This window comes from Cheilinus undulatus, linkage group 2, assembly GCF_018320785.1.
Source record: "Cheilinus undulatus linkage group 2, ASM1832078v1, whole genome shotgun sequence".
NCBI lineage: Eukaryota > Metazoa > Chordata > Actinopteri > Labriformes > Labridae > Cheilinus > Cheilinus undulatus.
In genome coordinates, this window is record NC_054866.1 from 7561166 (window position 1) to 7588681 (window position 27516).

The following is a 27516-nucleotide window of genomic DNA, read 5'->3' on the forward strand; positions in this document are numbered from 1 at the left end:
TTGATTTTATACACCTGTGGCTACAGGTCTGCTTGAAACAGATGAAAATTACTGTCAGGTGTGGCCAAATACTTTTGTCCATGTACTGTATGTGCAGAAAAGGTGCTGTCTTCAGTTTTACATTGATAATACAAAATATAACAATGGACAAAAGAAATTTTAAACATTAAAATGTGAAATTAGGGATCAACAATGCACAACAGGAAACCTCTGGTAAGATTTATTTTGATGAAAGTATTTTAACGATAAAAGTTTGAAATGCAGGAACTACTCTGTGGGTACTTTTGGGTCCTTTTTCACCCATTTAAAACATGTTTAGCCTGTCATATTTATTCATCTCACCAAAAAAGCAGAGCTGTTGTATGTAGAAGTTGAAGCTAACGTGTCTGAGTTTGTGAGTTCTGATCTGCTGTATCATGAAAATCAGTCTGCTGTGAGCTTTGGAATCAAGCCATCAGGTGGGGTGGCGGGGAAAGTCCAGCATGTCCAACTTGAAATATTATTCATCATACTATATATAGCAAATAACCATTTTTTAAATAATGGTAAGGTACGCAAAAGAAAGCAAAAAATTGTAAGGTTTAAATGTGGTAGTTCTCAAGCCCTTCCAGATTGAATGGTCATATCTTCTGATGTTGTCAGATGTTTCCCTTTTCACTGCCTACATAAACAAGACTGTGACTGCAGGTCCTCACTGATAAGAACTATGTTTAAAGGATTAACCCTGAAGTGCCGTTGATAATCAGATACATATCAGTGGAAGCAAACAAAGCGCCTGTCTGTCCACATTTGCATCAGTTTCTGTCAATCAACTACAGACATTCAAAACTGCAAATGATAGGTCAGGCCTGGCTCATAGACATAGCATCAGAAAGAGATCAAATGAGTACTGTTAGATTTTTGTAATAGTAAAAATTGAGTTTGCACATGCATCTTTAGGTAGCATTGTTACAGCAATAAAATTCTCTTGTGCCAAAATCTCAACGAATTATCTCATTATTACACTCAACAGGGTTAGAGTTAAGGAAAAAAAAACTTCTTTACAGATGAAAACAACATAAAAAACAATGTTTCAGAGAGACACACTTATTTGAGGGTTTGAATTACTATAACCTGAAAAAACATGACATTTACCATTTTGAACAGGAATGAGGAATTTCAAACTGAATTCACCCAAATTTGAGCTGGCTCACTGGGCGTCTTTGAGAAGTCAGAAATTAATCAAGCATAACATTCAAGCACTAAAACTCATTTTTCTGTTCAGGAATGCAAGTAAATAACTATAATTTGACATATTAATCAAGAAATATTAATGTGCTTTACTATTTTTTCAGTTTTTGGTAAATCAGTAAATTTAAAACTTCATGGATAACAATAATAATGATATTTTAGCATTAAAAATATATATGGGTTAAAGAGCTTCTACATATTGGTGTATTAACCATTGCAGAAACATAAAAAAATGACTTAGGTAATTACCAATGCTGTTAATTTAGGGCAGCTGTGGCATAAATTTTACTTTGGTTAGGGTTAGGGTGGTCTAATAAATTTGTTAAGCACTGTATTTTTATTGCTAATTCAGAAAACATAGTAGGGATTTCCTTTCATGAGCAGATTTTCACGAAGATATGTTAAGTGAAAATTATTTTTAGCGGTGCAAAGATAAACCGATATGGATCGGTTACCTGAGCTTAACGTCAAAGGTCTGGGTGCATCGGCCCGTCGAGGCCCGGATTGGTATAAATGAAGCATGATTTGGTCTTTGGACTGGTTTTAACATTAGAGATCGGTTCACTGAGCCTCTGCAGTTTGCTATCATAGTCTGTTCCACCATGCTGTGGCTCAGCGTCTTTAATCTCACACACCTCACGGTGACCTTTTACCTTTAAACAAGACTAACGGTAGCTGTAGGTGCTCGCTAGGTAGCTGGATGTGTTTCACAGGTCATAGCCAAAACATCCCCCAGTTACAGTTATGCACCTCAGAAACCAAGTCATGTGGACTTAATATGATGGAGGGCTAACTTTAAAATGTCTGCCCATCTGTGCGCTTTAGAGAAAAGAAATTAAGGACAACAGCAGCTCATAAATCTGACCTGCTGAGATGGCAGAGCTAAAGTTTAGCTAAGATGCTAGTGCTAAACATAACACAGACCAAAACATAAACACTTTTCTTGGTTAAAAACCTTATCACCGTAATCACAGCTCGTTTTATTGGAAGTTATTGATTTGGTGACAAAATCAATACATATGAGCCCACTGATTGATGTTAGAGTGGATTTCACTGAGCTGGAGATCAACTGATTGCTAGTGAATTAATTCAAGAACAAAAACGATCAAGAACGGTCAGATACCGAGAGATACTCATATTAAGAGGACTTATGAAAGGAGAATTTTTAATGTATAGAAAGCTGTTTTTATTTTGCTGTTGTCAGTATAATTTTAACCCATTATTCTCCTGTACTAGCAGACACACATTATATTATTTAGTAAATAAACCTTACCTTGCAAAGCAGATTGGTTGGCTAAGTTCCATGTCTGTTAGGCAAAGCTCCAATTTGAAACAGCTGAATAGAAACAATTGATCAGCATCATTTGAAGAGAGCGAGGCAGTCATCTACAGTCAGGGTTTAGTTACATACAGCGATGGCTGCCGCCAGTGTAGCGTTCACCTCAGATGTAGCTCCTTTAGTATGGCGGCAGTTCTTAATATCAAGTAAAAGCATGTTGGAAATACTGCAATCTCCAAATACACTATGTGGAAAAAAGTATTTGGTCACACCAGTAAATTATTGAATTCAGGTGTTTGAATCAGACCTGCTGCCACAGGTGTATAAAATCAAGCATCTAGCCATGCAGTCTCCATTTGCAAACATTTGTGATCCTAAATGGGTCGTTCTGAAGAGCTGTGACTTCAAGCGTGGTACTGTGATGGATGCCATCGCAGTTATATGGTTTGTGAATGTTCATCCCTGCAGGATATTCCAAAGTCAACTGTAACTGCTATTAACAAGTGGAAGCGTTTAGGAACAGCAGCTCAGCTACAAAGCTGTAGACACCGACTGAAAGGCACATGATGCGTAAAAGTCGCTAACACTTTCCTGATCCCATAGCTGAAGAGTCCTAAACTTTTTTTCTGAGCTAATTAAAAGCCGTAAAATCCTGATTTTTATCAGTTTGGTGCAAATTTCAGCTATAACATCAACACTGATGTGTTTTATTATAGTTCAGTAAATTACCTCAGTGTACAGATGAATAAAAATGTTAAAGTGTTCACTACCTCTTTAATAAGAGAGATGGAGGTTCACTAGGGCAATAATTATTCTGTTTATTTTGAAGAAACAAATCTGTTGCTGTTTATGAGATGGAAGAATAGTTCATTCAACAAAACATGCCACTGATCAAAAATGACTCACAGGTGGGGTTAACATTTTATTCTTATCAATGTTTGGAAATTAATGAGTGAAATTTAATTTCTGAAGCTCTTTAAAACATCTCACAACAGGAGAGGGGGAGTAACAAATCCAAGCACATTAAAAACAGCACAGTCAAGGGGGTGTACAAAATTGTTTTGGGAAGTGGAAAGCCCAGGAGAGACCTGGTCCCTGGGGGAGCCTCCACAGCCTGGGGCCCATGATGTGGACACTTTGTCCTCAAGTGTTGTCAGTCTGGAACAAAGAAACAAAACCGCACTGACGTATGGATGGCTCTTCAGTGCACAGATGTCTCAGAAATCAGTGTCAACACATTGTGTCTCCAAAAGGCGTTGAGATATGTTGTGTCTTAAGAGTCGTGCTTCCTAAATGCTGAAGGGGGATTTGAGTTATTTATTTATTTTTTAATCTCATCCATTTTGGTTCACATAAGGGTTTTGACTTTACAGAATCATACAGCTGGAGCGATGTAGCTGTTGGTCAGAAGGCTTAGTTCCACCTCTTTGTCTTGTTATGAGGTAGATCTAAAGGCTCTGTTTGAAAAGTCTAAAAAAAATACTTCTAAGTCTTGTCCTGTGCACTTTTTTGTGCACTTGACCTCAATAAAAAACATCACAGGGTCAAGAAAAGGTGCAATAACCCCTCTGTCTACCTCCTTAATTGTCTTAGGCTGCTTTCACACCTAACCTGTTGGTTTGATTTAAACAAACTCAAGTTCCTTTGCAGAGTTAGTTCGATTCATGTTTGCTGGTGTTAAAACTGACCGCCAAACTCTGATGCAGACCAAACCAGACTGAGACCTCTTGAAAAGGTGGGTCTCAGTCCACTTCCATTCACACTCTGGTGCGGTTCATTTATGGTGAGAACACTAACTGACCTTGATCTGGTCTAACTCAGGAAACACTGAGCTTTTCTGGATTAATTCAGCTACCGTAGCCAGAGAAATACGATAAAACCCACAGACACAGCTGAAGGTGCTTCAGCACTTAATCAGGATTTATATTGATTGGTTTACTTTTGGATAAATAACATGATCCAGGATCAATTAATGAGCGCACATACAGATAGCTGAAGGTCTCGTACTGTCATAGCTCTGACCTTTCCAGATGGACAGATGTCTCTGCTTTTTTAACGGCATTACTCAAGGGAAGGCTGTGATTAATTGATTTGTTACTGGAGAAATAATCGTGAGCAATTAATGAACTGCGAAGTTGCTGCAACACACACTTCAGCAGACCAAGGTTATAATAGTTTTGTATTTTTTTCAGTAGTTTTTATTTTTATTTTGTTTTCACTTTCTTTTTTCAATTCCAGTTTAGTTTTTTTGTTTTTTACTGCTGGTTTGTTAGTTTAGTTTTTATTTGTTTTAGTGTTAGTTTTAGTTTTTCGGATAGATGTCGGGGCTGAGGAAACGTCATACATTTATAAAAACATATTAAAACAGGCTACTCTTCACTTATCATTTTATTTATTTAAAGATGATGTTTGTCTTAACAAATCATTTCAGGGAATTGGACACTCTCCAGACTTGTGTGTAGGTGCCAGTCAGTATGGTTGTGTCAAAGACTAAAACAAAGGATATTTTTTCTCTATTTTTATTTTATTTTCATTAGTTTTGTAAGCACACTATGCTGTATTTGTTGAATTTTAGTTTTAGTTATGTAGTTAGTTTTAGTTAACTATAACAACCGGCAGACAGACACACATGGTGCTGCTGAGCATTTTTTTCACAATCTGATTGAGTTTTTTCTAATCCGAGATTTAAACTTTTCTGTTCACATGGATGCTACAGATGTGCATGCTCATGCATCATACATTTAATCTGAAGAAAACTACTCTGACATGTGCAGCGCATGCATCGCACTCAATTGTTTTTTTTTTTTTTTTTTAACTCCATTCTGGCACAAATTATTGGATAGTTCTACTCTGTTGTGTTGTACCTGATCAGTTTTGTTTTGCTCCTGCCATGTTTCTGTTTCTTCCTGTCGGCTAAAGAGAAGAGGGACCATCCAGTGTGTTAACCTGGCGCAGTTCAAAAGCCTGCATCTCTGATGGTATGGGGTTGCATTAGTGTCTATGGCATGGGTGGCTTACACATGTGGAGAGGTTTTAGAGCATTTGAAGCATTGCTCCAGGAAAAATCCAGCAATGAAGAGGCAGGACTGTTGAGCAGCTTCATCAGACAAGAATGGGACAACATTCTTCCTCAAAAACTCCAGCACTTCTCAAATATTTACACTGCTGTTAAAATAAGAGGGGATGCTAAACAATGGTAGACATGGCCCTGTCTCATGTTGGTCACTTGTTTAAATGAGCAATCAATAGTGGTACCACTTGAAATGAAATTAAGGCAAAGAATTGTGGGTCGTCTTTTCATCTGTCCTTGTGTAAAAGGTGGTCCAGGATATCCTCTGCTGAAGGAGATAATAAAGGAAGCAGGGAAGCTCTTTTTGTCATCTTTTAGAGAACATGAGCAGGTCTTATTATAGAAAACATTTCAATGCTTTCTAGTCATTTTCAATATGGCAGCCACCACAGATTGGATTTAAAATCCTTCAGAACCCAAATGGTTAACATCACTCAGACTTTGCCTAATACTTTCTACAGTCTATGGTTTAACCCTGTAACATTAACCTAATGGGGTGGGTTTGGCAAAGGGTCTCTTATCTCTTTTTTTTTTTTTTTTTTTTTTTTTCTGCTGGCTTTAACCATTAGCAAAAATAATCATTATTGTTTTACACATTGATTTGCAGCCAACATGTCTGCCAGCCAGTAGACTCTACTTAGTCAATCCCTTTTTTCTTTTTGAAGTCATTAAGTAATAAATATTAAGTATTGCTGCTTTTGCCTTATTGGTTCAGAGCTAACTGAGAACTAAAGTAAAAAATAGTGTATGATTTACAGATGTGCATGATCAATTCAATAACTAATAAATAATTAATACAAGAATCTCCCAGGCTGTTCCTCAAAAACATCATTATCAGAGTCTCCATCACAAGTAATGAGGGAACAGCTTATTAATGATTCATTGAAGTCGATCCTGATTGACTTACCTTCAACAAAGCATTAGCTGACCATAAATCTGATTAAGAGCTACACATGAACTAATGGATCACCAGCAGTATTCTGCTTTCATTTTTAATTTGTTCCTTGGAAAAATGCTCACATTATCAGTTGTTGAGAAGTATCTTAGGCAGCCATTTTTGATCTCATCCTGCATTCAGATGCAAATTAGTCAAACATGTGACCCTTAATCAAATAAATGGGCAGTAGTGCTATTAGAGCTGTTGTCCTTTAATGACTTTTTGAAGATAGCAGAGCTGACAGTCTCAATTTCAAAGTGCATTTTACTAGCACTCATGCTGCTAGGCTATGGAAATTGGCTCCCTGTTTTACTCTTGTACTTCTCACTAGCTGGGTTTCCATTACAGTTTTTTGAAAAATAAAAGCGTTATTTCTTAAATTTCAGTTAAGTACAATTGCGCTTTGAATGCGTTTCCATTGAAGGGAGTTTTGGGCACAGGCCTCGCAATTCTTGTAAAATCTCATCTCGAGTGAAACCGCTGCAGGGAAGCTTGACGCTCAAAACCAGTTGCGTGTTGGTACGGTTTTGGTTACATCTACGGCGGCTGCCTTGATAATTTTGAACAAAAGACAAAGGCAATAAATGATAGTTCAGAGGTAAAGTCCGTATGTATGGCAAAAGCCACGCATAAGGGTAGAAGTATGATGTAAAGAAAAGTCTGGTCTCTTCTTCTGTCTACATGTACCGCGCCATGTTGTCTCGGAGTGACTGGTCATGTGACACCGTACGTCACGTCTTGTGACTTGTAAATGTGGAGGAAGTGTTTCCATTGCACTTTTGCTATATATTTCTATATCAAAACGCCTGAAAAACCTCCTCATGAAAGTGTGAAAACTTTTTAGCAATATTTTAGGGTCTTTTCGAAATTCAAGTGTTTCCATTACCAGTTTTTTATTGCACTATTTCGATTTTGCGCATTTCCGAGTGCAATGGAAACCCAGCTACTGTCTCTTTAAGCTTCAGTTCATTATGATTGGCCTGGATGTTTGACCACTGGCTGCAAAACAATTTGCCCTTCACAGGGATACTGAACCTTGAACCTTTGTGTTATGACTGCACACACTTGCACAGTGACCCTCAAATTCCACATACTCTGTCATGACCAGCATGTACAGCATTTCAAATCTACGGATCTTCTGAACAAATCTTGCCTTTATAGCAAATCTTTGTAATTCCACAGCACGGGTCGTGATCCATCTCTGGTGCACCACTCGAGATGCACACTTGCTTGGAACTCACTTCGAGCACACATCAATCCATGTAAAGCAGATTGATCCAAACAGGGACTAAAACACACACAGGACCCAGTCAGTTTTAAAATAAAACACAATGCACTGAATTCCTGTCATTAATCTTACCATTCTACATGGCATCCCAGCTGGTGGCACTAGCCACAGGTCATCAGTGGGTCACGGAGGTATAAGACACCATGGACAAGAGAAGTTAGTTTTAGAGGTAGAAAACCACATGATGTTGTCACCTAACTTAAAAAGAATAAACCTTTCAATTTCCTGATACACTACTATAATATTGAGGTAAACAGCCAACTAACCTGCAAAAGCAGAGCAATCCCCTGTTTACATTTACTCTGTTATTGGTCTCAGTTATTATGTGATCTCACAACTCTCTCATGACTTCGTAGTTTTTCTCCGGTCTTTATGAGCTCTCGTCTCGAGCTCATCAGGACTGTGCTTCGGTAACTGATCCGCAAAACCACAGCACCCACAGAACGCTGCGTTCACAGACTATTTGAAATTTAGAAGGGGCTACTAGCCGACTCTTTGTCTTGATTGTGCCTGTGAAAATGTTGAACAGCCTCTAAAAGCATCACGGCAACAGTAGGCATTTCAAAGGAAATTTCTGACATTTTGTCCTGATTTAACTCGCACATGGTAAGCTCTTAGGCTGTCAATGACTGGGCCATACAGTGTTAGAATATAGACTGTTAGCATTAGTTGTGTGTCTTGAACAGCACAGTGAGCTACTGTAAAATCCCAACATGACTTTTATAGAGTTGGCTTGAAATTGCACAGTATTTTCAACAGAGAGAGTTATGGGTGCTATGAGAAAAAGTCGCTGATGCTGGAGCTGTTTTTGGGCATGAGTGATGAAAACACTGAGCTGTATTGGTTTTGTAAAGAAAATGGCTGCTGCCAGAGCACAAAAGGCCTCAGGCCCTCATTCTTTAATATTGATCACTGTCTAAAGGTTTGGGTCTGGACAAAAACTGGAAAGTTAATCAAATGATTTTTTTTTTCTTGGCATCTTTAATGTGTTTAATGAACTCTGTCATTTATTTAACTCCAGTCAAAGCAACATCAAATGCAAAAAAAGACATCAAGATTTATTTTAAAGTAGGATAGTCTGGATTCAAGTATAGAAGTCTAGAGGCATCCAAAGCAAATGCATTTCTTTTTCACAGATATAAAAAATAATAATCTTGATGGGTTACCTTTACTTTTACTGTTTTTGATTGAAGCAAATGGGTATTTGTTGTAGAAATAAAAATGTGGCCAGGAAAATTAGTTTTGAATATCTGTGAACAAGATCATTTATCAGCATAATAATCAACATTAACCAAGTTAACCTAGTAGGACATACTTGAATGTCAAAGCCTGGTGTTTCACCTGACCTGTGGAGGGTTTAGCCAAGCCTACACCATTAAATCTCTGACTGACCACCTGCCGAAGGTGCTCCTTTGAGTATCCACTGCCTGACAGAAGACATATAACACAGGACTGATGATCACTTTCATTTAATATTAACGCATTAGATTAAATTGGAAGTTCAGAAAAATGTTAGCACTTTAGAGTAATGTCATTCCAGTGATAAGCTGTTTTGGTGCATTTCTATGCCTCTGTGGTGGCGAAGGCCAGGACCAGAGGCATTATGCTGTCAGGTTCTCCATCTGTCAGTGTCACACTTATGAACGGGATAGCTCAGGAACACTTCCAAGGGTACCTTTGAAATTTGCACAAATTTCTTCTCTGGCAGAGGAATTACCTGAATAGTAGACCTGTTAATATAAACGTGTTAACGTTTGTGATTAATCTGGAAAGCTTAACATGTTGAAAAAATATTAACGCAATTTAATCATATGACTAAGTTTGACCACAACTACCTCCCGAAGTCCTGCACGGATGTTTTCGTCCCTGGGATGAAATGATTGAAGGCGGATAAAACAGCCAGCAGTGATGAGTGAGGAGACAGACACAGGTCTGCTTCACGGCAAATTTCGATTTAAAAAGCTGCTTAATGGAAGTCTGGATGAAACAAAAGTTGTGTGTACATACTACGGTGACACCGAAGCACAACGAGTCTGAAGTACCACCTCTGGGCAAAACGCATCTTTTCTAATGTTAGCAAAGACGCTAACAACAGCACGAGTTCAAGCAATGATAGCTAATGTTGCTAATGCTAACAAAGACGCCAACAACAACACGGGATCAAGCTACGATAGCTAATGTTGCTAATGCTAGCAAAGACGTTAACAACAGCACGAGATCAAGCAATGATAGCTAATGTTGCTAATGCTAGCAAAGACGTTAACAACAGCACGAGATCAAGCAATGATAGCTAATGTTGCTAATGCTAGCAAAGACGTTAACAACAGCACGAGATCAAGCAATGATAGCTAATGTTGCTAATGCTAGCAAAGACGCCAACAACAACACGAGATCAAGCCATAATGTCAAGCTACACCGGCGCAGTCCAGCAGACCCAGATTTGTCCCCAAAACAACATCTAAGCTAACTAATGCGATCGCTAACGGGTCGCCAGAGGCTGCAGACCATTGACATTACCGATGACAAGGGGCTTCAAGACATCATCCGGGTCGCCTCCGATGACAACAGAACACCTATGAGAACTACTGTCACAAGAATCCGCGAACTGTATGACAGCTAAAAAGGCAACTAAAGTGGAGCAGCTGGCCTTACACTGATTAGACACCACTGGACATCAGTCAGCAACTTCAGCTACCTGGAGGTAACAGCACACCTGATCCTTCACTTTAGAAGTTATTTTGTAGCTGATGTGTTTGTCTTCTGGGCTTGTTTACAGTTTACGGATGTTATTGCTCAGTGAATTAAGACACTTTGATTTACAAACCACAAATAAGTTTAAAAACTCTAGTTTGTTTAATATTACTTCATTTAAACACCATACCTGTACTAATTTATCTCAACCAAAAATACAAGTAAATGGTAGTATTTTAAATGTTAATTGAATTAGATAATTATAATAATAAGAAGAAAAATACATTTTTTCTTCTTCACAGTCCATTGTTGAATCTACACAGTTCTTGTGGATGCTGATCCTAACTACAAACTAACTTGAGTAGTCTGTTTTAAGGCTTTATAATGTGCCATTTGTATAACATATAAACATGTCTAAAGTTTTTCTTTTCGCCCTGCCCTTGAAAAAGTCTGTGCAGGCCACTGCATTTACTCCGTTACATGTACTTGAGTAGTTTTTTTGAAAAATCCTACCTCTGAGAGTAGTTATTGAGCAGAGTACTTTTTACTCCTACTCTGTTACATTTGTGATAAAAAAACAATACTTCTACTCCGTTACATTGGGACTGGTCGCTTCTTTTACTTGTCTATAACTTATTTTCATGAAGTATTTTTTTACACTCAGCTGAGCTCTCACAGCAGCGTGAGGTAAAATCCTCAGCACCACAGAGTAAACGGAGAAGTGACCCCCTCCCCCTGAACTATCAACAGTTGGAGATAATGGCTGAAGATGTAATACCTCCTCCTTCAGAGGAGCGTGTTCATCCCTGGTTTAACATCAAGACTCTCTGCCTTTCAAACGACGAGGAACAACAGCCACATAATGCGCTGCTTACCATGTCTACCTTAAACAGTGGAATCTCGAGCTTCAAAAATAGCATGTCACATCTAAGAAAGCACGTTGTGGTAAGAAAGCTAAACAAGCTAACGACTGCATTGCTAGTCAGCTGAAGCTAAAGTAAGTTGAAATCTCTGTTTTAACTTGCAGACTGCAAAGACACAGTTGTGTCAGTAATAAATGATATCACGTGTCCAACCACCTCTGCAACTCTGCCACAAATGTGATTTTACACGGCATTATGAAAGTTGCGTTGTAGGTGATACTATTATCGTGTGTGGCATATCTCTAATATCAGTGATTATACCTAACACGGTTATAACATGAGGCTAGTGGGCAAAAGTTATTGAGTGATAATCAGGATAAAAAGTCATAAATTGGAGCTTAAAAGTAAAAATTAAACAAAAAAAGGGCAAAAAGTTGGAAATGAGGACAGATCATAAGATTAATTTCATAAATATGAGGCAAAAATCAATAACACATGATTAATATATAATGTGATTAAAAAGTAAGAACTGCAAGGTATAAATTCATGTATGTGAGATACATGTAGAAATAAGATAACTATAATGAGAGAATGAGTCTGTTTTTTTTTCTCATTATATTTCAATAAACTGCACAAAATGAAGTTACTCACTACTTGAGTTGTTTTTTAATAAGGTACTTATTTACTCTTACTCAAGTACTTATTTTCACGAGTAGTTCTACTTCTACTTGAGTAATTATTATTGTTAGTAACAGTACTTTTACTTGAATACTGTAACTGTGTACTCTACCCACCACTGGACATCAACACATCTCTGCCAGGGTCTAGACAGATGGTCTTCATGAATACTAGAAGTGATCCTCCTTTTTTTTTAAGTATCTACAGAAAAAGAAGAGTTCAGTCCCTGTGGCTAAATCAGACTCTTGGAAAATCCCTTTCACTCTCCATGACCTGCCACTGATGGATAAGACCAGGGGACATGACAAGGGACAAGGTGTTGGAATGCATTTTCACCCTTGGTGGAATGCAGTCTGTTAGGATCAGTTCAGACTGAATATTCATGACAAGATCAGATAGATCCTGCAACAGGCTGCTCTGCAACATCTTCAAACCTGTCAGGTTGCACCTCTGCAACCAGGAGAGATGATTTACAGCTCCAAAATGATGACTGCCTGTGTTTCAGTTTCATCTTCTGATTTCAATTTACCTTCCAGGCTGTGGATCTAGTTTATTGATATCACAGTCTGCAGAAGACATCATCATTAAGTACAGCAACACTGTTTTATTTCATAGATATATTTAAAGTTCCTTGCACTGGCATTAGACCCGTAATAGGATAGACTCATTTATTTCTCTTTAATTTATAATTATGACAAACAGTTTAACACATAGTTATGCTCAGTGGCTTTTATATAGTTTGGTCTGCTTGGTTTGAGCTGAATGTGTTGGTACTTTTGGAGTAATGGTTGCGTGTGTGTGTGTGTGTGTGTGTGTGTAGGAGAGAGAGAGAGCACAAAGGGGGGTGTGAGTGGGTCAGTCATGCACTGATGAAGCCATTTTGCTGGGTCATCATGTCACTGAGCATTCATATTCCATATCCATCATCACAGAGTAAAAATGGCAAAGTGCTAAAGGCCAGGCATAGCAATCCTGAACTCTGCAGATTGCTTGTAAAGCATTTACCACTTGTTATGACATTAACATAAGGAGGAGACCATGTATTTTGGTCATTTTCTCAGCTAATTGTTAACAAGACCAATAATTTGAAGGTGTAACGTGAACTCAGAAACTGAGCTTATGTCAGTGCTTTCTGAACTGTGCTGACATGTGCGTTTAGAGAGAAACCCATCTACCAGGATTCAGCTGTCAAGCCAGAATGAGGACAAAGATGAGACGCCTGACCCACAGTTTGTGGGTTTTTCCACTACAGGGCTCATTTTTAATGCATGTCCGCTCTCTGCTGGACTGCATCAAACACAAATGAAATCATGCATGCTTTTATTATGCCATACTTCATACCTCTGAATGTGTTCGTCTCAGCGCCATGAGCAGATGGTCAGGATGTGGCTGCAGCATGTTCAGTACAGTGGGTGATGACGTGTGAGATGAGAAGCATGTATAAAAGTATGTCCTGGTTATACGTGTTGGCAGGCTGCAGTCTAGTTCTCTGGAGTGTGACTATTGTTTTACCTTTAGGGATGCGCAGAGATACAGTGGCAGGTAAAAAGTGCATATCTGTTTCACACACAGAAGAACAAGTCAGAAATCCCTAGAATTGGTATTTTGTTCCTTAACGGCCTGTTATAATAACACTGACTTTGTCATACACATGCATCTTTTCTGCAAATTGGTGCAGTGGTTAGTGCTGTCGTTTGCACCAGAAGGCTCCTGGTTTGAATCCCTACTGGACACAGCTTTCCTGTGTAGTCTTCATGCACAATCCTAGGGCTGGGCACCACCCTAGGGTCAGCGAGTGAAAATATCTGTATTTTGGTGGAATTGTGAAGACCAATCAAACAGGGACCCCACAGGTGATATAGTGCAGTGGTTCTCAATCTCAGCCTTGGGGTCGGTACCCCCTTGGGGTAGCGAGACACTGTGAGGGGCTCTCCAGATGCCCTTAAAAGCCAAGAATATTTTTCAAATTAAACTGTAACCACTTCACACCAACTTTTGTCAATTTTGTTACCCCTTTTCATCATATTTTCCCACCAATTTTAACACATTTTTACCATTTAACACCTATTTGAGTTAATTTTAATCTCTTTCCACCGCTTCTTTTCTACCTGTTGTTGCCACATCTAAACCCATTCTTGCCACTTAAGCTTAATGCTGCCTCTGTTGACCCATTATTGCCACTATTAATCCCTTTTTACACAATTTTTTCCCCCATTTTAACCACATTTCACCATTTGATATGCCTTTTTTGCTAGTTTAAGCAATTTCTGCCAAAGTCTGCCTATTTTTTTTCTCAGTAAACCCATTTTTGCCAGTTTAAAGTAATTTCAACCACATTTGAACTCCTTTTAACCACTATTTATGCCCCTTTTTTGCCACTTTAATCCATTGTCACATTTTTTTTGTTGCCATTTTTATCGAATTTTTGCCAATTCTAACCCATTTCTGCTACTTTTCAAATCCAGTTTCATCGTATTTTCCACCATTTTTTGCCATTACTTAACTATTGTAGCAATTTTTAAACCATTTTGATAAAAAAAAAAATGATTTAAAAATTGCATCTTTAAAAAGAGTGGTTATTTTTTCAGATTAAATATGAAATATGGATATCACATAACAATGCACCATGGTTTTGCTGACCTCCATGGGCCCCAGTTTGGCTGGGCCCCAGAAAGCTCTCCCATTTATCCCCCGTTATGCACGGCCTTGTCTGCACATGATTACTCCGAATTGTGCACGGCTGTGATCAACCACCTTCAGGTACAGTGGGGGTCCCCGGTCTCTGGCACCTGTATTTTGGGGGTTGCAAGCTGAAAAGGTTGAGATAGGGGACTGGGTAAGAGCTAAATGTATTACATTTGGTATAAGTATGTATTATGAATAGATGGAAAAAAGGCCCTTGGACCATCCTCTTACATGTAGAGGAAGTGGACTGGAAATAGCTAAAGGTCAAATTTGGGCATTTTTAGGCGATTCACAAATTTAATATTTTAATGAACTAGTCAGAGGGATTTTATCTGATTGACCACAGAATATTTTCGCTCATACTAGACAACCTGGAGGTGTACGAACTGCGAGTTTTCACCATAGGGTGGGGCCGTGACCAGAGCCCAAACTTAAATTAATTTTTTTGTACAATTTTTTTGTGGTAAAAATATATAAACAATGCCTTATAACTTTTTAATGCCAGTGTCAATCATCACCAAATTTCACAGGGATGCTCACACATTCATCACTCATGCATCAATATCACTACTGTGTCACAGCGCCCCCCTTTGGCCGTTGAACATTTCCATCTCTGATTTTTTTTTTTTTTTTTTCACATTTTTGCTTTAAATATTCAGCCTCCTCTCCACCATTCAGCCTAGGCTTATGATATTTGGTCTGCATATGAATCATCATAAGACCTACAAAAAATCCTTTGGAAGCCATGTTCTTCCCCAACAGGAAGTCAACCAGCTTAATCACAATTTCAAAATAAAGGCATTTTTGATGCTGCCATTTGACTTTAACCCATTATAATTTTAGTATGCAATATTCTGGGATCTTCTGCTCCTTCTTGCTATACAATGATATCTAACTGAACATGCTTACATGCCAACATGTCATCACAGCTCCCCCTACTGGCAGCAGGAAGTGACACAAATGGATCATATCTACATTCATTCTTGTTGTGCGAAACCTATCAAGCTCTGATTTTGAAAGAAAGGCCTAAATAGTTGGCCACAAAAATATATGTTTCACTGCAGGATGTCTCACTGGAGATGGCGAGCTTTCTGATATCTCACCAATTTGACAGGAAGTATATGCAGCTCTCATTCTATACATCTGATTACCTTTAAATTTCAAACATAGGATCAATGTCTTTCCATTTACATAGTCTAAGGTTAATTTGATCATTTTGATGTAGCCCCCCCCCAACTGGCAACAGGAAGTGTACTTATTGGCGAATGATTTATTATTATGCCAGTTAACACAAAGTCACTCCAACTCTTACATGAAACTTCTGATTTGCATCAAATCTCAAATGTATGATTAGAATCTGCCACTCTACATATTTAGATTTGTATTTGAATGTATATTACATGTTTTTGCTAATGGGTCACCCACTATAAGAAAGCAGAAGCATGTCTAACATGTAATGCCCTGGTCTTTTTCTCATTTTATATGATAAATATCAGTCCTAGGAGGATCAATATGCTTTCTATGCTCTGCTGCAGCACACTGCTCAGGTTGCTTACACTCAATTATTCTTACACACTTGCAACACACCCAAAATGTGCAGGGGTGTGGGGGACCTTCAGTCCTGCTTTCAGCCCTAGTTACGATTGTGATTTTAGCTTCCAATGATCATTGAAGCAAGAAAATTGAAGGTAAAAGATTACTGTGCCTTATGCTGTTATGTGCTCATTTTGACATGGAGCACATGCATCCACCCTTCAAAGCACAGTGAGTGCTTGCAGAATTGTCTGAACATGCTAAATGTTATAATTTGTAAAAAATGTAAATGTAGATCAGTCTGGAGCCACCAAATGAGTGTATCTGAGAGGTAAAGACAGTTGAAAACCACTGTCCAGACCAGACTCACTGTATGCATTATGCTGGTCAACAATGTCGGGCACAATTCACTTCCTGAATATGTTTCAAAGTAAAAGCACAATCAGCTCAATGACACAACAGCCTGGGTTTTCAAACATTTTTTATTCTGAAGTTGTTTCAGTATTGGGGTTACTTTGCAAATTTGTTCAAATCTTTATTTAGGCCCATCGAGCTTTCACCAGTCATGAATCACTAAAGCCTTTCAAGATGGACCTCCCTGAGGGGGCGCCACAGAACCATAAACTGAAATAAGGTGTTTTGCATTGCTAACCTCTGCTGTGCATGTGGCAAATTGAACACATTCATAATAAATGCAGAGACATACCAGAGTCGAATATTAAAGTTAGGATTTTCCTGCATTGGTCCTGATGATGCTCCAGAGACACAGTGTTCCACTAACAGAGGTGCACAAGCTATTGATAGCATATGGCTGTGTCAACCCTGGGGTCACTGAGACAAAATTACAAAGTCTAGCGGCTAAGCCAGGGGAATTTTTTGATGGTAAGTTAAAGGAATTTTGGTCACTGGAGGTAACCGAGACATTCAGTGCTGTAATCACTAAGACAGGCTGTGCAAGAGCAGGTTTTTGGCACCCACAATGACAAAAAGCAAATAACAGGTAGTAGTTCTCACTAAATTAGACCTTGGCGCCTTATAATTAGGTGGTATTGGCAATAAGTTCATTTATTAATCCAGAAACTGATTACCTGGGAAAGATGGATGTTGAAAAACACATGCGGACCAAAAATATATATGATATAAAAATATTCGAATAAAGTTGTTTTAATCATATTTTTATGGGTGGTGTCTCTATCTTTCCAACACTTTGAAAACTGATTGAAACCATCAGGCTACGGTGATAATTATCCATGTAAGATCTTACTCTACCTAACTGTGACACTTGCAGTGCAAGCAATGATTTTTGCACCTGTATGTTTATTAGGCTCTCTTTTTTAAAGGGGCTCTATGCAAGATTTAGAAAAATATCAGTGTAGTGACACCGCCAGCCAATAGGCGAACTACAACAACACTGTGTTGCTTGTCCACGACAGCGTGCTCCTTGCTCATGAACGAGCCTCCGTTTTATCAGCTGATACACACGCAGACCAAGGTGATTTACCGGCATCATGTATACAGAGAAGGTAAGTGACGTAACACTTAAAAGTTCCACAAACTAATAATGAAAATGAATAAAGTATATTTGAACCTCTAGTGCAGACACGGCACAAAATTAAATATTGGTTCATATGAGGCAATTAAAAAAGGACAATATTTTCGCGACCAGTTCTATGAATGAACAACTGTGCTACTCAGTGCAGCATTGACCAATTTTATTGTCTTTTTACATGTGTAATGTGTAAAGTGTATCGAATAGAGCAGAAGCAACAGGGCAAATGTTGCTTAGCTCTGATAATCGTGCCTTGACCGCAGATATCAGCACATTATGTGTTGAAGATATTTTATGAACTAAGTATCAACTCAGTAAGTTGAGTCCAGTGCCATGAAGCAAGAAAAGGATGCAGTGTTATTTGGAAAACACTAAATGAGGAACGTGAGATTCTCATTGTTTGGATAGCATCTTCGTAAGCAAGCTAACGTGATGTAGCGTATGGTTTATACAACATAAAACACTACATTGTATTTCATGGTCTGGAGCGATGCATTACCTTTTCAACAGAAAGACGGCCATCTCTGGATCGGTATTTATCCCGAGCGCTGAGCGAAGCTCCTTCCATTTCTCAAATGCTCCACTGATATTTATCCTCGATATCCCCCTGCGTCAGTCACACTCTCTTTTAGCTTGATGGGCTTCAGCAGATAAAACTACCTTAGTTTTGTATGTTTTTGCAGAGTTTGTGTGGGTGTTTGGGCTGAGCTAGCCGGTCGTTTACACACGGAAACAGCCTTCTCCATTAATTGTTTCTCTTCTCCATTTAACACGCCATTGTCAGGTATAAACAGAGCAAGGGGGTGCGCACATTACGTAGTACCCGACGTCACTTCAGTTGAGATTTCTTGCCAAATTCAGCCTGAATTCTTCATGAAGAAATGACTCCACAGGCTTATAAAGGCAAACAAGGAAGACATAAAGAGCCTTATTCTTAACATCGGGTTAAAGTGCACACCATCATACACTCAAAGTGGGAAGTTTTAAAGCAAAAATCTTACATAGAGCCCCTTTAAATAAAGAAAGGTTGTTTTCCTGAGATCTGTAAAGTAATATGACCCATCACCACTCTTCTAAAAGGTTTGAGGTCACAGATCAAACAGCCAGTAAAACAAAGAATGATTAATATGTTCAATTGTAGAGCACTCATTTTATTTTATTTCAATGTATTTTGTTTTATTTTATTTATGTAGTTTTTAATTTAATTTAATTTAATTTATTGAGTACACATTTCTTCAGCCTGTCCTGTAAGATGGAATAAGATCCTATCAAATTTTAAAAACCACAAAATTTGAACAATTTGTGTTGCACAACTCTGGTAGCCTCTCAAGGCAACATAACAACTGGCTTTGCCCTGTATTTGAAGTTCATGCATGCATGAAGATGTAAAATCACTTTATAACTGTGATCTTAATATCAGTCAAAATCGTTGATATGATTTTTGCCATAATCGAGCAGCACTGCTCCTCGTACATGCATGGGTGGTACTGAAGCTTCCTCCTACAGTCCGCTGAGTCCAGTCTGAGTGGTGACTCTAAATTAAGTTTGAGTGTGAATACTTGTTTCTAGTTCTATTTCATCCTTTTTTAACTGGCAGCCAGTCTTGGGTGTACTGACCCTCTCATCCAATGGCAGCTAGGATCCATGGCCTCCTGCAGCCATGAATGGGATAAGCATAGATACTTATGGAGGGGTGGGATGTATTTTTCTTCCCTCAGCTATAGTCTAAAGTCAGATTATGATCTGGTCTTCTGGTTACACCCCCCACCCTAAAGACTGTAGTCTGATGAAGCAGACACATAAGTAACCCAATGAAAGGAGAGGAACATGAATTCAAATTTGTACAAAGTAAAGGGACACCTGGTCAGCAAATCCACTGAGAACACTGAACTGTTGTTCCACTTAAGGGATTATATCTTCTCTCAGTTGTGGATTCAGCCACCGGATCACATTTCAGGTATTTTACACTTCTTTATCCTTTTGTCTCCTATTTTTCTTATTTGGCCTAAATCCAAGTAGACTTGACCCAAAGATCTGGTTCATGTGATCACTGTGAACATAAGCATACCAGCAAACCATGACTCAGTCCACTTGAAAGGGTGGTCTCAGGCTGGATTTATGTGTTTAAACATATTCAGTGGGAAATGTGAAAGCAACTGCGCTCAAGTACAAGGCAATTCTAGTTATCTCCAGTCCTTTTATAAAAATGTCAAAGCTACACAGTTCATGTCGACATAGAGAGAGGGTCACCGTTGTTTTCTCAAAATTGGTAAGAACCTCCAGAGGAGCAAGACGGATTCCAGTGTCCTCACAAAATACAACCCAACACATTGATGATGTGATTAGCTGCTTCTTCTATAGTTTTTTAAGGCAGATTTGTACACCAACTATTTTCATATCACCACCTATCGTGATGAACTGTGTACATGGTCAAGTGTGCTCTTGCAAGGTCAGGTGTGAGAGCTGGTTCAACATTTCACTGCATCAACCTTCATCCTGTGCAAGCCTGGCTTCCTGATGGCCATCATCCAGGCCTACGTCAAGCCCATGCCCCATCTCCCCAGGTACCCTCCCAGCTGACCACTGCACAACGCATGCACCTGCTCCCAACGTTTCCAGCCCAGTGGATCCTGGGCCCCAGTTGAAGAGAGATAAATCAGGCCTGGGAAAGTTCCCCTTGTGCCCATACAAATGAAGCTGCAGCTGGCCCTTACCCTCCCTGCTCTACTGAGCACATTAGCCTTAGACGATACCAACGATGCCCCGAAATGCACCAAAGGGAAGTCGTTACAAAGGCTATCAGTCAGCGTCTAGGCCTCACAAGAGTATAGTAAGACCAGGGGGACCAAAGACTCTGACTTTCATCTGCATGAAATACCAGGAGTGCCACACCGCCTTGCCAAGAGCAAACCTATCGCCTCATGCAATAGTCCATGTCTTTGGCTGATCTTAGCCTTTTACAAAGTCAGGGTAGCTGAACTGCTCCACAGCCTCCACACTCTCACCATTTACAAACACAGATTCAATGGCAGCACCCAAAGCATCCCTGAATGTCTAGATCTTTGTCTAAGCCCATTCCCCCCACTTCAGCCTCCTGACTCAGCAAGTCAAGAGCCTCCACAAGGACATCCACAGTCTCTGCAAGGATCACAGCATCAGCAAAGTCCAAATCAGTGAGCTAAGATGCATCCCTCCCTCACCCCAGAGTCAACTGGGATGAAGTCAAAGGTGGAGCCCCACACTTCACAGCACTCTCTCTACAAGAATATGGGGTAGACATCAGCTGGACAGGTGAATCCCATGGAGCTCAGGAATCCTCCAGAGGGCGTCCCTGCTCACTGAGTCAAAGGCCTTCAAGAAGTCTGCAAAGGCTGCAAGCAACCCTCTAGTGAATTGCCAATATTCCTGAAGGTATGCTCTGGCAGGGCACTAAATGTTACTAATGTGAAAGAAGATGAGTTGACGAGAGGGAAGCAATGGTTTGTTTCTTTGTATAGCACTAATTCATAACAAAAGTTATCTCAACACACTTTTCAAAGGGGGCAGGTCTACTCTCTCTAGTGCTTCTCTTTGGAGTGATACTGGGAATATGTGTCTGTTTGCAAATTAAACACTTCAAATACTTTGCAGTTGTGAAGTACAAGAGGTCTCAAAAGGAGCCCTACCCTGCAGACTACAGTATATCCTCTAACACATAGCTTAGCTTACATGAGGCTTTCTGACACTGGGGGTCTTGACTGAAGCATGGACAGTCATGATGGATGAGCCCCCTGAAGAAGTCAAGTCCACATTTACTTCTCTGTTTAGTAAACAGACATCCAGTTCCAATGCTTAATATCTTCATTGTTTTCCTATGTTTCCCCATATCATTTCTTTAAAGGATTTAATGAGATGCTATAAAATGTGCTTGTCTCCCTGGAGCTATTTGGGGAGTCAGTCATGCAGTAATTGGCCCTGCTTTAGGCTGAAACGTTTGCCCAACATAAACACTCCTTAATGAATAAACATTACTTTTACTCATATTTACCAAATTAGTCTCCGTCAAAGTAATACCAATGACGGCTGTCTGCTCTGTACTAGGAGGGGTGCAACAGCACACTGTGTGCACAGGAGCTCCCCCCTTGGAGGGGGCTGTACAATAAGATTAATAGCGTGTAAGAAATAGGGCTACTACCTGGAGGTTATATGCCTTCATGAGGTATACGATAGCGTGACAGTTAAAGTGCAGTAAAGAGGTGGCTCAAGACGGTTTAGCTCCTTACAAGCTACAATGTGGCGAAAGGTCGCTGCAACCTTACAGAATGTGAGGCCTCAAAATCTCCTCAGTTCATCCTTAAGCCCAACTCACACTAAGAGTTCTTACTGTGCTCAAAAGATCTGAGATCACAGTGACCTTGAAAGTCTCCAAAACTGGACATTTGTACAAAGATCACATGTTCAAAAGTGAGTGATAAACATGAAACCCAATGGCCTTGACCTTTGACCTTCAAAGTCCAATCAGATCATTTCTGTCCTAGAGTGGAAATGTATGAAAAGTTTGAAGAAAACCCCTCAGAGTCTCTGGAGGTATTTTGTTCTGCTTTGGCAGAACTGTTCATTCAAATTAAGCTTTTTTTTTTTTCTTAAAATTGTTTTTACAAGGATGACGCGGATCAACAGATAACCCAGAAATATAACATGTTAGGCCTGGATATAGCCAGCACAGAGGTATAGAAATATAATGAGATTTTGAATGAAAGAAAAAAGTAGTACTTGTTTGGTTTTGTCACTAAAAATGTAGTGCTTGTTTGAAAAAGATACTGCCTCCACTTGGGACGACAACAGGTGGATTCTAACAAATAAAAAGCATCTACCTGCTGTTTATTCAGAAATACCAAAAACAGGTGAAATCCAGCAAACATTACAGTCAATCAGTCCCTTTATGGCAGGGGTCAACAACTACAAGGGCCAGGTTTTTCCTTGATGGGTGCTTTGGGGGCAGGACTTTCAAACAAACTTAAATCAAGGTACATTTTTGTCTAATTAACACATTTAAATATTTTATTCTTTTTCAAATGTATGCCATTTTTAGCCTCTAAAAGTAAGACCAGATTAGAGAAAAACTTGTGCAAGAGAAAAGTCTTTAGTTTTGATTCTCGGGTGGGGAAACACTTGAGGTCAAAAGAAAAGCATTGTTTTAATCAAGAATGCACTCAAAATATGTGTTTGCCATACATCATATTTGCTAACAATTGGTGGCGGGTGGATTTCTATAAAATTAATTTAAAAAATTAACCAATCTGGACATTTCTTATCTATCTCAATTGTTGTTGTTTTTTTTGTTTGTTTTTTTAAATAGTTGAAGGAAATTTACAAAAAGATGCCTTATATGCGTCAGTGTTCTGCGATTGCTGCATAGATGTATGTGGGATTTGATGTTAGGGGGCAGTGAAAAATTGGTGAGGGAGGAAACCCTTTATTTTGTGATAACTTCACATATTGTCATCCTACTTCATCTTTGTCTGGACTTTCTCTACATCCTATTGGCAAAATGTAGTGTTCTGATGATGATAGCTCTAAATGCAAAACAGTTAGAAAAATGTCTTTCTCCTCACATCCAATTTCCACATACAGCAAACGCGCTGGGAATCGTACTGTGGAGCACATCGCTCCCTCTCTGGTCTATCAGAGCATTTCCACAGCTGGTGCTCCAGACCGGCAGTGGCACAGGCCTGGACCGACACTTTGCTCCACTTTGTTTGAGATAGCTGCAGCTCTATTTTCAGCGCTGTTCGCTGCCAAACCGTGTCAATACCCATCAATCAGAAAGCTCCAGAAGAGGAAGTCACAAGCTTAGAATGTCCAGTTCTTTCAAAATACAACACAATGCACGGACTCCTGATCGTAAATCATCACCATATCAACATTACGTCTCATCCTGCAGTGAGAGCAAAGGGTCACAGAGAGGTCGGTGAGTCACAGAGCTACAACGGCGCCATTGATGGGAAAAAGTTAACTTTTGGGGATATTTAGCCAAAAACATTTACATAAAACCACAGATCCTTTAAGCAAACAATAACCTTTTAACTTCCTAATGTACTCACCCAACAGTGGAAGCAATAATATCATGGACTTTTACCAGAAAGGTTGATAAATTAAGCCCAAAGGTAAAATAGTCCACTGTTGACATACTATTCCTGCATGAACTCGCAGTTCTCCCATGATCTCTTCCTGCTGATCAGGGCTGCGTGCCACCATGCAGCGCTGTAGAATTGCTTCCAGTGGGCGAAGTTGCTCACCTTCGGTTGGACCAAACTTGCAGTGCTTCGGTGCAATACAGACAGCCTGAAGAGTTTACATAAAAACAAACAAACAAACAAAAAAAGATAAAAACACCATCTGAAAGTAAAAACCTCACCGGTTTGATACTCCACCAGGCAGTCAAACTAATGTATGGATATAAAATCAATCAAGAGCCTGAATGATACTCCCTGAAGGGTAAGTAACCTGAGATTATAAAGCAAAGGGAGACACCTATGTTTGAAAGATAACGTCTCAGCTCAGCGTCCTACGTAATAAACCAGCTTAATCCGGTGTTACCTTGCAGAAAAGCTGCAGCCTTCTCGTATGCATGCTGAACCTTCTGAGGTACTTTTTTACTCTGTTTAGTTAAATTCCCTTATTTTCATTTTAGCACTTTAAAATCAGTAATATCACTGCAAAATTGCTAGAGCTTTGACACTCAGATGCAGTCTCTCTCTCTCTTTTTTACCTCTGCCAAGGAGGGTATGTGATCAGGATGGTTTGTTAGTTTGTTTGTTCGCAACATAACTCAAAAAGTTGTGGACGGATTTTGATGAAATTTACAGGACATGTCAGAAATGGCATAAGGAAGAACTGATTAGATTTTGGGAATGATCTGGATCACCATCTGGATCCAGGAATTTTTTAAAGGATTCTTTACTCATAGGAGATAGGGCTAATGGCGTAGGTCTGCACTCTCCAAGTGCTTTTCTTGTTTTTTATGGAACCATTTTTTGATAACCGTATCTAATATCTCATATCAGGCGTTGGCTCTGGCTAAACATGAGCTCACACCTGTCATTGGTTCACTTTTACTGATTGAAGAAACGGTTTTAATCGTGCATCGTTTCAGTGCTTCCCTCCAGAATAAGATCCTCCTAAAGGGTTTGTGAAAAATAATCAAAATGAGATTCTTCCGTCGTTTACATTCCATGTACAATTTAAGACCAATGCCATTTAAGTTACTTTGAAAAGAAATAACTTTAAATTCATTACTCTATAAGGGCAACTCCAAGAGAAACATTGACTGATGATATGAAGTAAAGACCAGTGTGGGTGATCATATTTAACAGCTTCATACTTAAAAAAAGAGAAGCATTTATAGGCTCATAACATCCAACATAAACAACATTTACGATCAAACTAAAGCTTAAATCCATGGTCTACCTCTGCTTCAGACCTCAGACATCATTATTTGATGGAGTGCCTTTGAAAGTGTGAGTTTATGGGTTTTTGGATGCGTGCACACTCATCTTCACAGCTGGAGCAGGAAAGAGGACTGGGGTAAGAGTATAACGCTGGTCTGGATCAGTTCTAATATTCTTATTCAACCACAAACATCTGCAGTCATGACCTTTCCTGAAAGAGATGTTGTATGGATAGGAGAATGTGTTGCTCTAAAACCTCTATCTACTTTTCAGCACTGATAGTGCCTCTCCAGATGTGAAAGCTGTCCACACCATATGCACTAATGCAACCCCGTACCATCAGACCCGCTCCATCATTTTACGTGGCCTACCACTTCGTGGATGAGTTGCTGTTGTTACCAATCGCTTCCACTTTGTTATAATACCACCGACAGTTGACTGTGGAATATTTAGGAGTGAGGAAATTTCACCACTGGACTTGTTGCACAGGTGGCATCCTATCACAGTACCACGCTGGAATCCACTGAGCTCCTGAGAGCAACCCATTCTTTCACAAATGTTTGAAGAAACAGTCTGCATGCCTAGGTGCTTGATTTTATACACCTGTGGCCATGGAAGTGATTGGAACACCTGATTTCAATTATTTGGATGGGTGAGTGAAAACTTTTGGCAATATAGTGTATATCTAAGAGTATGAATTCAGATTCACCTGAAATCAGACCCGATCTTATACAACCCCCACAGTATGTAAGTGTTACGTTTTAGGACGTCTGCTGTGGATACTGCAATGTTCAATGCACAAGAAAAAAACATGCTTGAGCATGAATTATGTATTCACATATAACGAGCACAGAGCGGCTCTGAGGGTCTTCACACTCACACAATTTATAATTTAAATGTTAATAGACGTACTTATTCCCTAAAGTTACATTTCTCCTGTAAATAATGCAGCATAATAAACAAATATCGATACGTATTTCTCACTCCAATGCACCAAAATCCTTTTGTTTTTAGCATAAGTTAAACCAACATGTTGACTGATGAATTAGTTTAGGATAAAGCTGGAGAAGCATGCAGAGATAGATTGTTTAATAATTCACACATTTTCCATTGCAAACATACCACTCCGCCTCATGCATTCACCAGTTCTCCTCGCTATTAAACGCTGGTCAGCTGCTCTGTTCTCTCATACCGGTTCACAATGAGGACATGGTTGAAGACTTAAATATTTCAGATCAGACTATGCAGCTAGGACCTATAAGTCCTGAGCTCCTACTTACCAAGGATAACAGTGAGAGACATTTGTTCTGCTGAAAAGGGAATATCTCAGCACAAAGAAATGCGAGCATCCTCAGACAACAAACTCCCTCCATTATGTCCTTGTAGTGATATGTTTACTGTGCTTGTCTTCTGATTTCTATTCTTGCCTTTTTGTTATATGCTGCTAGTCGCAACTCAGTTCATTGCTGTGCCATAAGCTCTGACAAGAAGATCAATCAGAGCTAATGAAGCCTAGGAGGAGGAGAGGAGGGATGGATCCAAGGGAGGGATGAATGGAACTGTAAGGTATAGCGGGGGCTGCAGGGGAAAAAGACAAGAGCCAAGAGAGCAGAGACAGAATGGAGGAAAATGACACTTCTTCTTCACCTTTGCACTCAATGAAAGACAGAACTAATCGTCTCCTCTCTATTATGACCTCTGACATGGTCGCCCTGTCCCCTGATGGCAGAGTCCTAATACACTCTATCCAACCAATCATGGGGCTGCAATGGCAAGGGGGTTTATGTGAACTGAAAATGCTCTCCCATTCATTGTGCAGTCCAAACAGCCACATGGTTGTGCAGAGCATGCTGTTGCTGACAGAGCCAGCGGAGCATCGAGTGGGCGTGCACAGTCAAAAAAGTTCAAACATATTGATATCAACTCAGCCAGGAACACAGAAGCAATGGTGCATACTGAGCCTGAGAACATGAAGTGTTATCACACACAGACACACAGGCATGATGGGAGATGAAAAGTGTGCCAGTTTGAAGCTTTACAGACTAAACAGGCTGGAGAAAGAAGACCTTTATAGATACTTGAAAGTCAGACATTAGTCCGCACCTGAAAGAGGTGTCAGCAAAAGGTGAGTCAGAGTTCCTACAGGTATTCCTATCATGCCCTAAATCCGAAACATTTAATAAGATGGTATCCATGTTATGTAAAGGCATCCAACACAAGAAAGCACAGAATACATAAAAAAAAGAGATGGAAGAGAGCAGGAAATGTGTTATTTCACTATTT